General features: G+C 31.8%; 1 protein-coding gene across 2 annotated transcripts in view; it reads right to left on the bottom strand.

Annotated features, from left to right (window-relative positions):
• Window positions 1-16,733, bottom strand: part of LOC145249653 (inter-alpha-trypsin inhibitor heavy chain H1-like) — a 362,855-nt gene that overhangs the window by 81,955 nt on the left and 264,167 nt on the right. The window lies entirely within an intron of this gene.

Here is a 16,733-nt window from a genome sequence, read left to right on the forward strand (position 1 = left end):
TGCTTGTCAGATCAAAAGAATGGATCGTTTTATTGTTTTACATACTTATCATAAGTTGCAAGTTGAAGTAACCCCAAATGATATACAGAAGCAATGTAATCATATTGCTATTATATTGTTGATTGTTTCATATAATATCATGTTCGTCTTATATAGTTGATTGTTTAATATCATATCATATTGTTATTATATGGTTGATTGTTTCATATCATATCATATTGTTGATTGTTTCATATCATATCATATTGTTATTATATTGTTGATTGTTTCATATCATATAATATTGTTGATTGTTTCATATCATATCATATTATTATTATATTGGTGATTGTTTCATATAATATCATATTGTTATTATATTTTTGATTGTTTAATATCATATGATATTGTTATTATTGTTGATTGTTGTATATCATATCATATTGTTATTATATTATTGATTGTTTCATATCATATTATATTATTATTATATTGTTGATTGTTTTATATAATATCATATCGTTATTATATTTTTGATTGTTTCATATCATATCATATTGTTATTATATTGTTGATTGTTTCATATCATATCATATTATTGATTGGTTCATATAATATCATTTGTTATTATATTGTTGATTATTTCATATCATATGATATAGGTATTATATTGTTGATTGTTTCATATCATATAGTTGAGTGTTTCATATCATATGATATTGTTATTATATTGTTGATTGTTTCATATCATATCATATTGTTGATTGGTTCATATCATATCATATTGTTATTATATTGTTGATTGTTTCCTATCATATAATATTTTTATTATATTGTTGATTGTTTCATATCATATCATATTGTTGATTGGTTCATATCATATCATATTTTATTATATTGTTGATTGCTCAATATCATATCATATTGTTATTATATTGGTTCATATCATATCATATTTTATTATATTTTTGATTGGTTCATATCATATGATATTGTTGATTGTTTCATATCATATCATATTGTTATTATATTGTTGATTGTTTCATATCATGTCATATTGTTGATTAGTTCATATCATATGATATTGTAATTATATTGTTGATTGGTTCATATCATATCATATTGTTATTATATTTTTGATTGGTTCATATCATATCATATTGTTGATTGTTTCATATCATATTGTTATTATATTGTTGATTGTTTCATATCATATCATATTGTTGATTGTTTCATATCATATAATATTCTTATTATATTGTTGATTGTTTCATATCATATCATATTGTTGATTGGTTCATATCATATCATATTTTATTATATTGTTGATTGGTTCATATCATATAATATTGTTGATTGTTTCATATCATATTGTTATTATATTGTTGATTGTTTCATATCATAACATATTGTTGATTGTTTCATATCATATCATATTGTTATTATATTGTTGATTGTTTCATATCATATCATATTGTTAATATATTGGTTCATATCATATCATATTTTATTATATTTTTGATTGGTTCATATCATATGATATTGTTGATTGTTTCATATCATATCATATTGTTATTATATTGTTGATTGTTTCATATAATATCATATTGTTATTATATTGTTGATTGGTTCATATCATATCATATTGTTGATTGGTTCATATCATATCATATTGTTATTATATTGTTGATTGTTTCACTTAACTGAACATTGTTTCAAATATAACTGCTTGTCAGATCAAAAGAATGGATCGTTTTATTGTTTTACATACTTATCATAAGTTGCAAGTTGAAGTAACCCCAAATGATATACAGAAGCAATGTAACCTATGGAAAACACAGGAGAATACATATATTTTAAACTTTTAACACAAATCAAAAACTTTGTTTTGTTTTGGGGTTATTCATGTTGTCTATTTCATTCATCATTTTGTTGCCTTATTTTTATCATGTGCTCATATTTCCCTAATTGATGAGTCTACCGGGCAACGTTGAACCATGCTTCTCGACTAAATCATGAAACAACGTGCGGAAGATATTGATCGGTTAACTAACGCGTTTCGTTGTATGTTATCCAACCTTTTCCGAGGAGTGGATTACATCGACATGGCATCCGTGGGAACGGGGAAAATATGAAGATGCCACATCAACGTACGCCGGAGATACCAACTTGGAATTATAGGAAAGCATCCACCGGGGCGTAAACACGACGGTATCTTGCTGATGACTGAGAGAACGGAGTCACACACACACACACACACACACACACACACACACACACACACACACACACACACACACACACACACACACACACACACACACACACACACGCACACACACACACACACACACACACACGCGCGCGCACACACACACACACACACACACACACACACACGCACGCACGCACGCACGCACGCACGCACGCACGCACGCACGCACACACACACACACACACACACACACACACACACACACACATATGTTTATATAGGAGTCATTTTAGTTTCTTTTCTAGTTCTTAAGGGAGATAAACTATGAATTATTACACTGGATGAATAAGCATTTTTCTGTGATTAGTTACAAAAGTTCATTATTCTGTATAGTGTAGCAGAGTACATTCCAAATTTACAATTTTAAGTACTTTCATTTTGGTCAACAATGAAGTATATATTAAAATTATTTTGGTGAAAATTGTGTAACTTCCGAAGGTTGTTATTGCTAATTCATTACATAACAGTTAAACACATGTATTTGTACTGCCTTTAAAAATTACGTGTATTAATAATATTATAATTGTCGCTGTATGTCTTCAAGAACATGTATTGTTATGGTGTAGGATAAATAGTGATAACTATAACCGTTGTTATGCAGTAGTAATAAAATTGAAACAAAACATTTTAAAAAATAGTAGGAAAAATGATTATGGGAAAAATAACTTGTCTGCGAATAAAACACGCATGAGGAAATATTCGAGTCATCATCCGTTTTAGGTCAGTGTCCGACTATTTGTTATGGTGAAGTGAGAGAAAGAGTCCCACTATTTGTTGTAGGGAAGTGAGAGAAAGAGTCCCACTATTTGTTATGGTGAAGTGAGAGAAAGAGTCCGACTATTTGTTGTAGTGAAGTGAGAGAAAGAGTCCGACTATTTGTTATGTTGAAGTGAGAGAAAGAGTCCCACTATTTGTTGTAGTGAGGTGAGAGAAAGGGTCTCACTATTTGTCGTGGTGAAGTGAGAGAAACAGTCCCACTATTTGTTGTAGTGAAGTGAGAGAAAGAGTCCGACTATATGTTATGGTGAAGTGAGAGAAAGAGTCCGACTATTTGTTGTAGTGAAGTGAGAGAAAGAGTCCGACTATCTGTTGTGGTGAAGTGAGAGAAAGAGTCCGACTATTTGTTATGGTGGAGAGAAAGAGTCCGCATATTTGTTATGGTGAAGTGAGAAAAAGAGTCCGACTATTTGTTGTGGTGAAGTGAGAGAATGAGTCCCACTATTAGTTGTGGTTAAGTGAGAGAAAGAGTCCGACTATTTGTTGTGGTGAAGTGAGAGAAAGAGTCCCACTATTTGTTGTAGTGAAGTGAGAGAAAGAGTCCGACTATTTGTTATGATGAAGTTAGAGAAAGAGTCCGACTATTTGTTGTGGTGAAGTGAGAGAAAGAGTCCGACTATTTGTTGTGGTGAAGTGAGAGAATGAGTCCCACTATTAGTTGTGGTTAAGTGAGAGAAAGAGTCCGACTATTTGTTGTGGTGAAGTGAGAGAAAGAGTCCCACTATTTGTTGTAGTGAAGTGAGAGAAATAGTCCGAATATTTGTTGTGGTAAAGTGAGAGAAAGAGTCGGACTATTTGTTGTAGTGAAGTCAGAGAAAGAGTCCGACTATTTGTTGTGGTGAAGTGAGAGAAAGAGTCCGACTATTTGTTATGGTGAAGTGAGAGAAAGAGTCCCACTATGTGTTGGGGTGAAGTGAGAGAAAGAGTCCGACTATTTGTTATGGTGAAGTGAGAGAAAGAGTCCCAATATTTGTTGTAGTGAAGTGAGAGAAAGAGTCCCACTATTTGTTGTGGTGAAGTGAGAGAAAGAGTCCCACTATTTGTTGTAGTGAAGTGAGAGAAAGAGTCCGACTATTTGTTGTGGTGAAGTGAGAGAAAGAGTCCCACTATTTGTTATGGTGAAATGAGAGAAAGAGTCCCACTATTTGCTGTGGTGAAGTGAGAGAAAGAGTCCGACTTTTTGTTGTGGTGAAGTGAGAGAAATAGTCCCACTATTTGTTGTAGTGAAGTGAAAGAAAGAGTCCCACTATTTGTCGTGGTGAAGTGAGAGAAAGAGTCCGACTATTTGTTATGGTGAAGTGTGAAAAAGAGTCCGACTATTTGTTATGGTGAAGTGAGAAAAAGAGTCCGACTATTTGTTGTGGTGAAGTGAGAGAAAGAGTCCGACTATTTGTTATGGTGAAGTGAGAGAAAGAGTCCGACTATTTGTTATGGTGAAGTGAGAAAAAGAGTCCGACTATTTGTTGTGGTGAAGTGAGAGAAAGAGTCCGACTATTTGTTATGGTGAAGTGAGAGAAAGAGTCCGACTATTTGTTATGGTGAAGTGAGAAAAAGAGTCCGACTATTTGTTATGGTGAAGTGAGAGAAAGAGTCCGACTAGTTTTTGCGGTGAAGTGAGAGAAAGAGTCTGGCTATTTGTTGTAGTGAAGTGAGAGAAAGAGTCCGACTATCTGTTGTGATGGAGTGAGAGAAAGAGTCCGACTATTTGTTGTTATGAAGTAAGAGAAAGAGTCCGACTATTTGTTATGGTGAAGTGAGAGAACAATCCGACTATTTGTTGTGATGAAGGTAGAGAAAGAGTCCGACTATTTGTTATGGTGAAGTGAGAGAAAGAGTCCGACTATTTGTTATGGTGAAGTGAGAGAAAGAGTCCGACTATTTGTTATAGTGAAGTCAGAGAAAGAGTCCCAACATTTGTTATGGTGAAGTGAGAGAAAGAGTCCGACTATTTGTTATGGTGAAGTGAGAGAAAGAGTCCGACTCTCTGTTGTGATGAAGTGAGAGAAAGAGTCCGACTATTTGTTATGATGAAGTGAGAAAAAGAGTCCGACTATTTGTTATGGTGAAGTGAGAGAAAGAGTCCGACTATTTATTGTGGTGAAGTGAGAGAAAGAGTCCCACTATTTGTTATGGTGAAGTGAGAGAAAGAGTCCGACTATCTGTTGTGATGAAGTGAGAGAAAGAGTCCGACTATTTGTTATGGTGAAGTGAGAGAAAGAGTCTGGCTATTTGTTATGGTGAAGTGAGAGAAAGAGTCCGACTATTTGTTATGGTGAAGTGAGAGAAAGAGTCCCACTATTTGTTATGGTGAAGTGAGAGAAAGAGTCCCACTATTTGTTATGGTGAAGTGAGAGAAAGAGTCCGACTATTTGTTGTAATGAAGTGAGAGAAAGTGTCCGACTATTTGTTGTGGTGAAGTGAGAAAAAGAGTCCGAATATTTGTTATGGTGAAGTGAGAGAAAGAGTCCCACTATTTGTTGGGGTGAAGTGAGAGAAAGAGTCCGACTATTTGTTATGGTGAAGTGAAAGAAAGAGTCCGACTATTTGTTGTTATGAAGTGAGAGAAAGAGTCCCACTATTTGTTATGGTGAAGTGAGAGAAAGAGTCCGACTATTTGTTATGGTGAAGTGAGAGAAATAGTCCGACTATTTGTTGTGGTGAAGTAAGATAAATAGTCTGCCTATTTGTTGTGGTGAAGTGAGAGAAAGGGTCCGACTATTTGTTGTGATGAAGTGAGAGAAAGAGTATCATTATTTGTTACGGTGAAGTGAGAGAAAGAGTCCGACTATTTGTTGTGGTGAAGTGAGAGAAAGAGTCTGGCTATTTGTTATGGTGAAGTGCAAGAAAGAGTCCGACTATCTGTTGTGATGAAGTGAGAGAAAGAGTCCGACTATTTGTCGTTATGAAGTGAGAGAAAGAGTCCGACTATTTGTTATGGTGAAGTGAGAGAAAGAGTCCCACTATTTGTTATGGTGAAGTGAGAGAAAGAGTCCGACTATATGTTATGGTGAAGTGAGAGAAAGAGTCCGACTATTTGTTGTTATGAAGCGAGAGAAAGAGTCCGGCTATTTGTTATGGTGAAATGAGAGAAAGAGTCCGACTATTTGTTGTGGTGAAGTGAGAGAAAGAGTCCCACTATTTGTTATGGTGAAATGAGAGAAAGAGTCCGACTATCTGTTGTGATGAAGTGAGAGAAAGAGTCCGACTATTTGTTATGGTGAAGTGAGAGAAAGAGTCTGGCTATTTGTTATGGTGAAGTGAGAGAAAGAGTCCGACTATCTGTTGTGATGAAGTGAGAGAAAGAGTCCGACTATTTGTTGTGGTGAAGTGCTAGATAGAGTCCGACTATTTGTTGTGGTGAAGTGAGAGAAAGAGGGAGAGTCAATCAATGTGCCTGAAAAGTTGTCATCTCAGCTACTGAATTACACTCGGTAAGTCTTGCCGTTGGTGTCGTGTATCCCCTTCTCTGACGAGAGTAGTTCTCCGTGCATTTTATATTTCTTTGGCGTCTTCTAGATGCTTGCAAAAATAAGTTTTTTTTTTAAATCGAGCTGTGATTGATCAAAAATTCATATTTTTAACAAAAGAAAATAAACGTGATTTCAGCTACTGCAAAAAAGAAAATAAACGTGATTTCAGCTACTGCAAAAAAGAAAATAAACGTGATTTCAGCTACTGCAAAAAAGAAAATAAACGTGATTTCAGCTACTGCAAAAAAGAAAATAAACGTGATTTCAGCTACTGCAAAAAAGAAAATAAACGTGATTTCAGCTACTGCAAAAAAGAAAATAAACGTGATTTCAGCTACTGCAAAAAAGAAAATAAACGTGATTTCAGCTACTGCAAAAAAGAAAATAAACGTGATTTCAGCTACTGCAAAAAAGAAAATAAACGTGATTTCAGCTACTGCAAAAAAGAAAATAAACGTGATTTCAGCTACTGCAAAAAAGAAAATAAACGTGATTTCAGCTACTGCAAAAAAGAAAATAAACGTGATTTCAGCTACTGCAAAAAAGAAAATAAACGTGATTTCAGCTACTGCAAAAAAGAAAATAAACGTGATTTCAGCTACTGCAAAAAAGAAAATAAACGTGATTTCAGCTACTGCAAAAAAGAAAATAAACGTGATTTCAGCTACTGCAAAAAAGAAAATAAACGTGATTTCAGCTACTGCAAAAAAGAAAATAAACGTGATTTCAGCTACTGCAAAAAAGAAAATAAACGTGATTTCAGCTACTGCAAAAAAGAAAATAAACGTGATTTCAGCTACTGCAAAAAAGAAAATAAACGTGATTTCAGCTACTGCAAAAAAGAAAATAAACGTGATTTCAGCTACTGCAAAAAAGAAAATAAACGTGATTTCAGCTACTGCAAAAAAGAAAATAAACGTGATTTCAGCTACTGCAAAAAAGAAAATAAACGTGATTTCAGCTACTGCAAAAAAGAAAATAAACGTGATTTCAGCTACTGCAAAAAAAAAAATAAACGTGATTTCAGCTACTGCAAAAAAGAAAATAAACGTGATTTCAGCTACTGCAAAAAAGAAAATAAACGTGATTTCAGCTACTGCAAAAAAGAAAATAAACGTGATTTCAGCTACTGCAAAAAAAAAAATAAACGTGATTTCAGCTACTGCAAAAAAGAAAATAAACGTGATTTCAGCTACTGCAAAAAAGAAAATAAACGTGATTTCAGCTACTGCAAAAAAGAAAATAAACGTGATTTCAGCTACTGCAAAATGCATGAGAAAAAGTTGTCACAGATGCAGCATTATCCGCTCTGTTCTACCACCTACTCCAGCTGCTGAAGCCATGCTGGTAAGAAGAAATAGTACCCCAGGAGAACCATCATCACTCTAAGAAAAAGGGTGACCGCAGCGACTGCAATAAATACTATGGAATATTCCCCATCAGTGTTGTTTAAATGTCTATGCCTGTGTTGTATTCAACAGGCTGCAGTTGCTTGCTGGGTGCGATCTTTTCCTATGATAGCTCTAAGAAAAATACCATGAACAGATTCAACTGCTGTACATTGTATTCATCGACTTGAACAAGGGCTTGTCAGCAAGAAGAGAATCTGTTGCAGAAGATTGAATATCTTCCCAGGATCCTAAGAATTATCACATCTTCTCATAAAAACATGCAAGACACTGTACAGTACGGCGGCTCTTCTCCGGATCCTTTACCATTTCTAAAAATGGATGAAATAAGGGTTCGTATTCACTCCAAGATTCTTTGGCATCATCTTTCTCACTGCTCTTTTCTGACGCCTTCTGCAGACCAGAGAACAAAGCTAAGAGTTTTTTTTATTATTTTTAAATTTAAGAGTAAAAAAATGTAAGTATTTGTGCAATATTTTGTAAGATATCCAATAGTTTTTGTTGCAAAATCGATACTTTTAAATAGCCTATATTCTTTCAATCAAAAATATAAATATATTTTTACAAAACATTAAAACAAGGAGTTCAATGAGTGAAACAATGGTCATATTTGCCATTAATTAATAATAAGCACATAACGACAACGTAAAAAATCAAATGTGAAAATCAGTTAAAAATCACACTCCATCCAAAAAAATGCATACGAGAAAAATGCAAGCAACATGAAATGTGCGTATAAAGTAAACAATAAATAACACATGTGAGATATTTATTGAATTATTATAAGTTTTCTTTCTTTTTCTTTTTTTTTGTTTAATCACGCATTACGAAAGAAATGAGATGGGTAACCGTTTGTAAATGTCTTTTTTGACAAATTTGGAATAATATGCAATGGACGTCATGTCAATCAAGAAACAGTTTTTTTTTCTGGCTGGCGAAGTTCATTTGTCAAATATAAAATGCTTTTATGTGGCTATGTTTAATGAAAGCTTCATCAGGAGCTAAAGGCACAAATGTCCAATAAATAGTAGAAAAATTATACAAATAAACAAAATATGAGTTTATCGACTTCATTTAATTTCCATTTTTATTTGTAATCTTTTAATGATTCTCATTTTATTTATTTCTTTTCTTAAGGTATTTGATCTGTCTTATCTATCGGTTTCTTTCAAGCTTGACATGTTGTTGACATAACAAACATCTGTTGAATGATTGCAACGATGAATTCTGGTTTCCTTCTGACATGCAGATTATAAAGGAAGGGAAAAAGAAAATAAATTGAAAGAGAAATAAGCAAGATATATTTTTTATTTTCCAAAATGTTTTGTAAATTATAATTAGCTCAAACACATAGTTTTGAGGAAATCAGCATGTTGAAACGTCAACATTGACAATGCACGAAAAAAGAAGCTATACTAATAAATATATTTGTTTTACTAATAACAAATTGCATCGGATAAATACATATCAAATTCATTTTTGAGGAATAACTTTGTATTTTGTCTTAATCGTATCTTATATGATTAATCATATCTTATATGATTAATCATATCTTATATGATTAATCATATAAGATATGATTAATAGTCAAACTTTAAAAGTAAAAGCTGGATGAGTGTTAACTTTATTAACAACATCATGCGTAATTGCAATGACTAGTTTTTTATTTATTGGTCTAGAAAATGCACGTAACTTTATGGTCTGTATCATAAATACGTGAACAAGCATTATATATATATATATATATATATATATATATATATATATATATATATATATATATATATATATATTTATCGGGGTTGTTATTTTCCACAGGTAAGGTAACCAGTGAAGTACAACAAGGTTAATACAAGAGTGCTCAATACTGAAGAAGAGCAGAATATACTTTTAATTTGTTTTTACATAACCTGTAATGTGTTGCTACACAGTCTTGAGCATGTTTCGATCTTAGTGACTAAATACTAGAAGATCGAAACATGCTCATTACTGCTTATGTAAAAACAAATTAAATGTATATATATATATATATATATATATATATATATATATATATATATATATATATATTACTTATTAATATTTTTTACCAAAATTGACTAATGTTCATATACCAATAAAAATCCAAATAAATTGACTCAATTATTAAGCTCCAGGATTATCAGTTCTTATAGCCAAGCATTCATATATTTTCAAAAAATCAAGACAATAAAATGATCATATTGTGTATTTTCATATTCGCTACAATTGTTTCGTGACCATTCAGACAATTTCAAATTTTATGGACTTCAAAAATATGCCAAAAATAGCCTTTCAGATGATGAAATACACTATTTATACATATAAGAACACATTTCTAATCCCTATTTAAGAGATCAAGCAGTTGAACCTACTTCCATCCCACTCTTCCAAATTTTGTTTAATTATTAACTGTCTGTACCAGTCTGCTTTTTAATAAAGCTGCATGCAGTTCGCAATCATCATAGGGTAATGGCCAACCAACTTCCACATACAAAGAAAAACTCTCTCTTGGTTAGGCCATCCTTGGCTTCAGTGATCTCATTTCCTCATTCAAACATCAACTTTCCTGCCTTATTGCACTGTAGTCTTAATCCCAAAGCCATTTGGTTTTACCGTCAGTCCACGTTTTGACATGATCTCTCACCCTCTCCACAATCACCTCGGTTTCGTCCACCAATACATCATCGATGTAAGAGCAGGTTCCCCTTTTCACCACATCATTTTTAGTCAACTCAATCTTAAGAAATGCCATCATAATTTTCGGTGCAGAATTCAGTTCAAATCATAATCTGGTCAAACAATAAACATTAACTTTTATACTCTACCAATCGATACTGCCGTAACTTTTTGTCTACATGAATTTGAAGGTAAGCCGACTTTAGGTCCACGATTTTAGTTGCCCGTTCCATTCTTCTCTAGTCCCTCATGACTTCTTCACACACGTTGATTCCATCTTTTGTGTGACAAGCTACACACTTGTTCCAATCCTGAAAATCCAACATCGGTCTAACTTTTTTCCTGATAGGTGGACCACAACCATGAGTGGCAAAATTTCTTCAACCTTCTCTGACCATATTCCTTCGTCTGTCCACCTCTCAACTTCCTTTTCAAACTGCAATCCTATATCTCTTGTTAGCCTGCTTTTGTAGCAGCTAATCCGATTTGTCAACACAGGTGATTCTGTGGTCATTTATCATCATCAAAGTAAGCTCGAAAATCTTCATCAGACATGAGGTTTTGACGGTTGGCTGATGTTGCTTCTGGTTGCACTTTATTTCATTCTTCACCTGGCCTTTAGCAATGGTATCTCATCCCAATCGGTCTATCACATCCAGGCTCAGTACCACGTCAATTCCTACAATAATACAGTACCATCACTCTTAGTCGCAGTGGCATATTCTTCACCATGATCTTAGCATCAGCCTCTCTACAACATTTCTTTCTCTGCCATCTACTGCTCTAATGTTGCTGGTTCCATTCCAAGATTTGGCGACATTTGTAGTAACAAGTGTTGCTGTACAGCCAGTATCGACAAGGGCTTTAGCCCCTTCTATTAATAGTGACCACTATCTGTGGCAACAAACTCACGTGCCTCTCCAGTATAAAATGGGTGACTACTGGCGCAATAGCCCCCCTTTACTCGTTTCCCGGAAGCAAAGAGCAATTCCTGCTAAGATGCTCAACCTGACCAAAAACAGATAATGTCTGGTCGCGGTTCCCTACAGTCTCTCATCAGGTGGGGTCCTTGCCATCCGAAGCATTTACTGGTAAATCTACAACTTTGTTTCGTTAATGTTTGCTCTTCTCTGCTTTCATCATTTGCCGTAGAGACTGCAACTGCCCCCAGTTCACTGGGATGTTTTGCCAGCACTCTAGCATGCCTCAAAATCTCCTCCACCTCCATGGTTTCAATTTCAGTAAGTCACTGCAGTTCCATGGAGATGCGGTTAGGGAAACCACTTATGAAAGCTAGTTTAACAGTTTTCTCAAGGCTGCATCCTGTATATCTAGCCAATTTGCTGTATATACATCCACCGATTTTCCGGTTCAGGTAACTGAGCTTATAAGCCTCAAATGCGCTCAAATGCGCTCTCTGAAAATGCAGTCTTTAATCGGTTTTCAATACTCTCAGCAATGATCTAATCCGTCTCTCTGATTTCTAGATATACCGCTAGAGCATTTCCTTCCAAATACATTGAAATCAATGTGGCTATGTCTTCACTCCTACCACTTACTTCAGCTTGTTAAGCCATGCGACCACATTGCCTTCTCCAGTAAATGGCCTCAGAATGTTGTTGCTTAACTCACTCGTTCACCCATTTTTGTCATTGTACCAAAATAGCTTGCAGTTAAATATGTTGGTATTATCAGAAAGTAAAGTCCAAAGAAAGAATTCCCAACCGTTATGTTCTCCTTCTTACAATTCTCGTTATCAAAATCCGGCTCACGTCTGACATTCTGCTAAAGGGCCCAAAGCAATAATTCTCAACTGTTACATTCTCCCTCTTGCAATTCTAAGTATTAATCTGTCAGAACTTACTTCTGCCAAAGGGACGCTCTCTCTCTCTCGCTCTCTCTCTCTCTCTCTCTCTCTCTCTCTCTCTCTGACATTGGAAAAACCGACTGCATCTTATTTGCATATTTCCCCCCAAATCTCGTTACCCCACGTGACCACCAGCAAGCAATAGCAAGAGCGGCCATTTTTTCTTCCTTTATCCTAAAATGGACGGTACGTCGAACAAGTTTGTACTACTTTTTAATCACAATTTTTCTTCTCTATATTATTTATTTAATTGGTTTATTTTCTAAAAACTAAACTACATCCTCAAATTCTAGTTAAAATTTATATATCCCAACTATATTCGCTTCGATCCATTATAGTTTTTTATCAGTTTTTGTTTACATCTACGATTTCATGTGATTTTGCTTAATATTTTATTTCTTAGAAAGAAATTGTAATTAAAAAGTTAATTAAAAAAAATATTAATAAAAATAAACTTCACTTCAAACTTGTCATTAATTTAAATTTTAAATTTATTTTTTTAATTATTATCATTATACAAGTAAACAATTTTATTATTTATTTTACCTTCAATAACATTCTTAAATTCTTAATGTTGTAAGGGAGATAACTTTGTTTATTAAATTTTCATCAATTTAACAATTTCACTAAGTTTTATGCATTCATATTTTAATATTTTGATTTTAGTATTTAGTAATCACCCTCATTTAATCTTAAACTTATGATTTTAACATTAACTTCTTCATACTAATCTCAGTTTAATTTCACGTATATTTTGGACTTTATATTTTTATTTAATTTATTTTACTCCATCTAAGCCTGTCAGTCACAATATCTTTCAGTCATTTAATTTTAGAATTTTTTCCATTCTTGTGCTGTGGAAATGACTCGGGTGTAATTTTATTTTCCATACGATTACTAAAACCAAAACTACTTCTATTTCTACTATTTGTAATTATTTTATTTCCTATAAGAGTTGAAGATCTTTTAATTTATTGCATAATTTTAAAGTTTTTAAAATTTACGAATTTTCTTTACACATTTATATTTCACCCTCAATATATTCTGTAAATTTTTCTTCATAAATTTATTTCAATCAGGTTTCAGGCATGATAACAAGAATTTATTCCCATGAAGAGAGCTTTGTATATCATCTAACTTTTTGTTTAAGATTTCCTCTTTATAATTCACTGTGTGATAGGCTTCAAATAAGTACAGATTACATCTTTTTGATTTACTTGGTTTATACGTTCTAGCCTTATCTACTATTGACCATTTTAATTCAAACTTTTTTTTATTTTTACGTAGTTCCCTAACCCAATCACCTAATTCGGTTGTGTTCCTCTTTTTATTTTTAATAATTATTTTTGTCCTATCCTCATTTCTATCATTATTCGGTTCATTTTCAGGTTCAAATAAAAATGATGCAACATGGTTTCTGAATTAATCTTTAAAAAACTTTCCATCCGCCTAGGTATATCTTTTATTATTATTCACCTTAACTTCACATTTGTATACAATGTCAGAAATTAAACAATTGCCATCCAATAGACATTCGTTAGGTATTCTACAGTTACATTTTCTCCCAAAATTTTGTTCACCTGATTCAATCCTATTATTATTAACTATTTTGTTTATTTTACTCTTATTAGAACCTATTATAATATTACCTAGATTGGCAATGGTTGAGAATGAAAGTTTAACTGTGTTCTTATTAATTATTTTACTTACTCTATTTTCTTTAAAAATGTAAAAAATAAGTTCATTAAAAATATTTTAATTTTCTTTCTAGTTTTTTCTGTAATTTGCTTGAATTAACTAAAAATGTATAATTTTTATATAGCCCCACATTTATACCCGGTATTTTTTTTAAATATCTCCTCCAAGTCAGTTATCTGCGCGAGTATTATTTAGTATTTAGAAAATTAAATAAATAATTTGGAGAAGAAAATAATTACTTAATTTAAGGAGGATTAACATTATATTAAGATAGATAACTGGTTGAAATATAATTTAAAAAGTAGAAATACGAAAATAGGGCCATTTATAAATTCTATGGCTAATGGAAAATAATTAAACAAAACTTGGACGAGTAGGTAGAGGTAGGTTCAACTGCTTGATCTCTTAAATAGGGATTAGAAATATAAATATATATTGTCCGACTAGTCACGAAACAATTGCAACGAAAATTGAAAATACACAATATGATGCTCTCAGTTTTTTTATTTTATTGTCTTGATTTTCTTAAAATATTTTATATATATATATATATATATATATATATACATATATATATATATATATATATATATATATATATATATATAGCATGACAATAGGAATGAACTTTTTATCCAATAAAAGCAAGTGTAAACTTCCACCCTATTATAAAAATATTCATAGGCATATATATATATATATATATATATATATATATATATATATATATATATTTATATATATATATTAATGGTTACAAAATAAAAAAGCTCAATACAAACACAATAAGGAGTAGAGTTTGTGATAAGGAAAAGAAATAGAAAATGTAAACAATAAATTCACAAACAAATTTATTGTTCGACAGAATACCCCAAAACATTGGTGTTGCAGTATTCTGTCAAACAACAAATTTACTTGTAAATAAAAATTTATTTGCAAACTTACTTGTAAATTTAACGTGTAAATTAAACTTTAAAAGTAAATTGATTATTCGACAGAATATTCCAAAACATTGTCTTTGGAGTATTCTGTTAAACAATAAATTTACTTATAAATTTTAATTTACAGTCTTCAAATTTTTCTTTTAAGTGAAAGTGTCTATCTGTGTACATTTCCATTCACAATATCTCTGTCAATTTTCAGTCTACAGACTCGAAATTTGATATACGAGTACTGAGATTTAGGAAAATCTTTGTAATCGGTTTTCGCCCAGAAATTTGTCTGTTAAGGGGTCAATATTAAACGATTTGGCCTTTGAGAACTCTACCAAACTCCTCCGACAAATTTGGGTCCAAACAATTGAAATTTTAGATCTAAGTTCCTTGGACATGGATCCAACTTAATAATTTGATTTGAGCCTAAAAAAATAAATGTTAAGGGGTCATAATAGGGGTCAAAGCAATATATATATATATATATATATATATATATATATATATATATATATATATACCAGAAATTCTTGGAGTAATTTAGTATAGGCCGCAACGGTACATTTTTTTAACTTATATATATCTATATATATATATATATATATATATATATATATATATATATATATATATATATATATATATATATGTATGTAGGTATGCATATACACACATGTATATATATGTGTGTGTGTATGTCACACATACATACACACACACATATATACATGTGTGTGTGTACATGCATACATATATATACGCATAGATGTATACGTATATATTTTTTCTTAAGGCATAATTAAAAATTAATTAAAATATAAAAATTTAAGATTAGCTACGTTAGATTTTTTAAAGAGAAATAAATCTAAAAATGGATTACTGCCCTTGAGTTTATTTTTGTTTTAAATTTATAACAAACTAATCCTGAATTTAGTAAAATTTAAAGCCTTATTTTTTATGTCTTTTTCTTGTTACATTTTTATTTCTTATCCTTGTTACATTTTTATTTCTTATCCTTGTTACATTTTCATGTCTTATCCTTGTTACATCTTTATGTCTTATCATTGTTACATTTTTATGTCTTATCCTTGTTACATTTTTATTTCTTTTCCTTGTTACATCTTTATGTCTTATCCTTGTTACATTTTTATTTCTTATCCTTGTTACATTTTTATGTCTTATCCTTGTTACATCTTTATGTCTTATCCTTGTTACATTTTTATGTCTTATCCTTGTTACATTTTTATTTCTTTTCCTTGTTACATTTTTATCTCTTATCCTTGTTACATTTTCATGTCTTATCCTTGTTACATTTTTATGTCTTATCATTGTTACATTTTTATGTCTTATCCTTGGTACATTTTCATGTCTTATCCTTGTTACATTTTTATGTCTTTTCCTTGTAACATTTTTATGTCTTATCCTTGTTACATTTTCATGTCTTATCCTTGGTACATTTTCATGTCTTATCCTTGTTACATTTTTATGTCTTATCCTTGTTACATCTTTATGTCTTATCCTTGTTACATTTTTTTGTCTTATCCTTGTTACATTTTTATTTCTTTTCCTTGTTACATTTTTTGTCTTATCATTGTTACATTTTTATGTCTTATCCTTGTTACATTTTTA

Source organism: Euprymna scolopes, chromosome 28, assembly GCF_053919585.1.
Source record: "Euprymna scolopes isolate OS-2025 chromosome 28, ASM5391958v1, whole genome shotgun sequence".
Lineage (NCBI taxonomy): Eukaryota > Metazoa > Mollusca > Cephalopoda > Sepiida > Sepiolidae > Euprymna > Euprymna scolopes.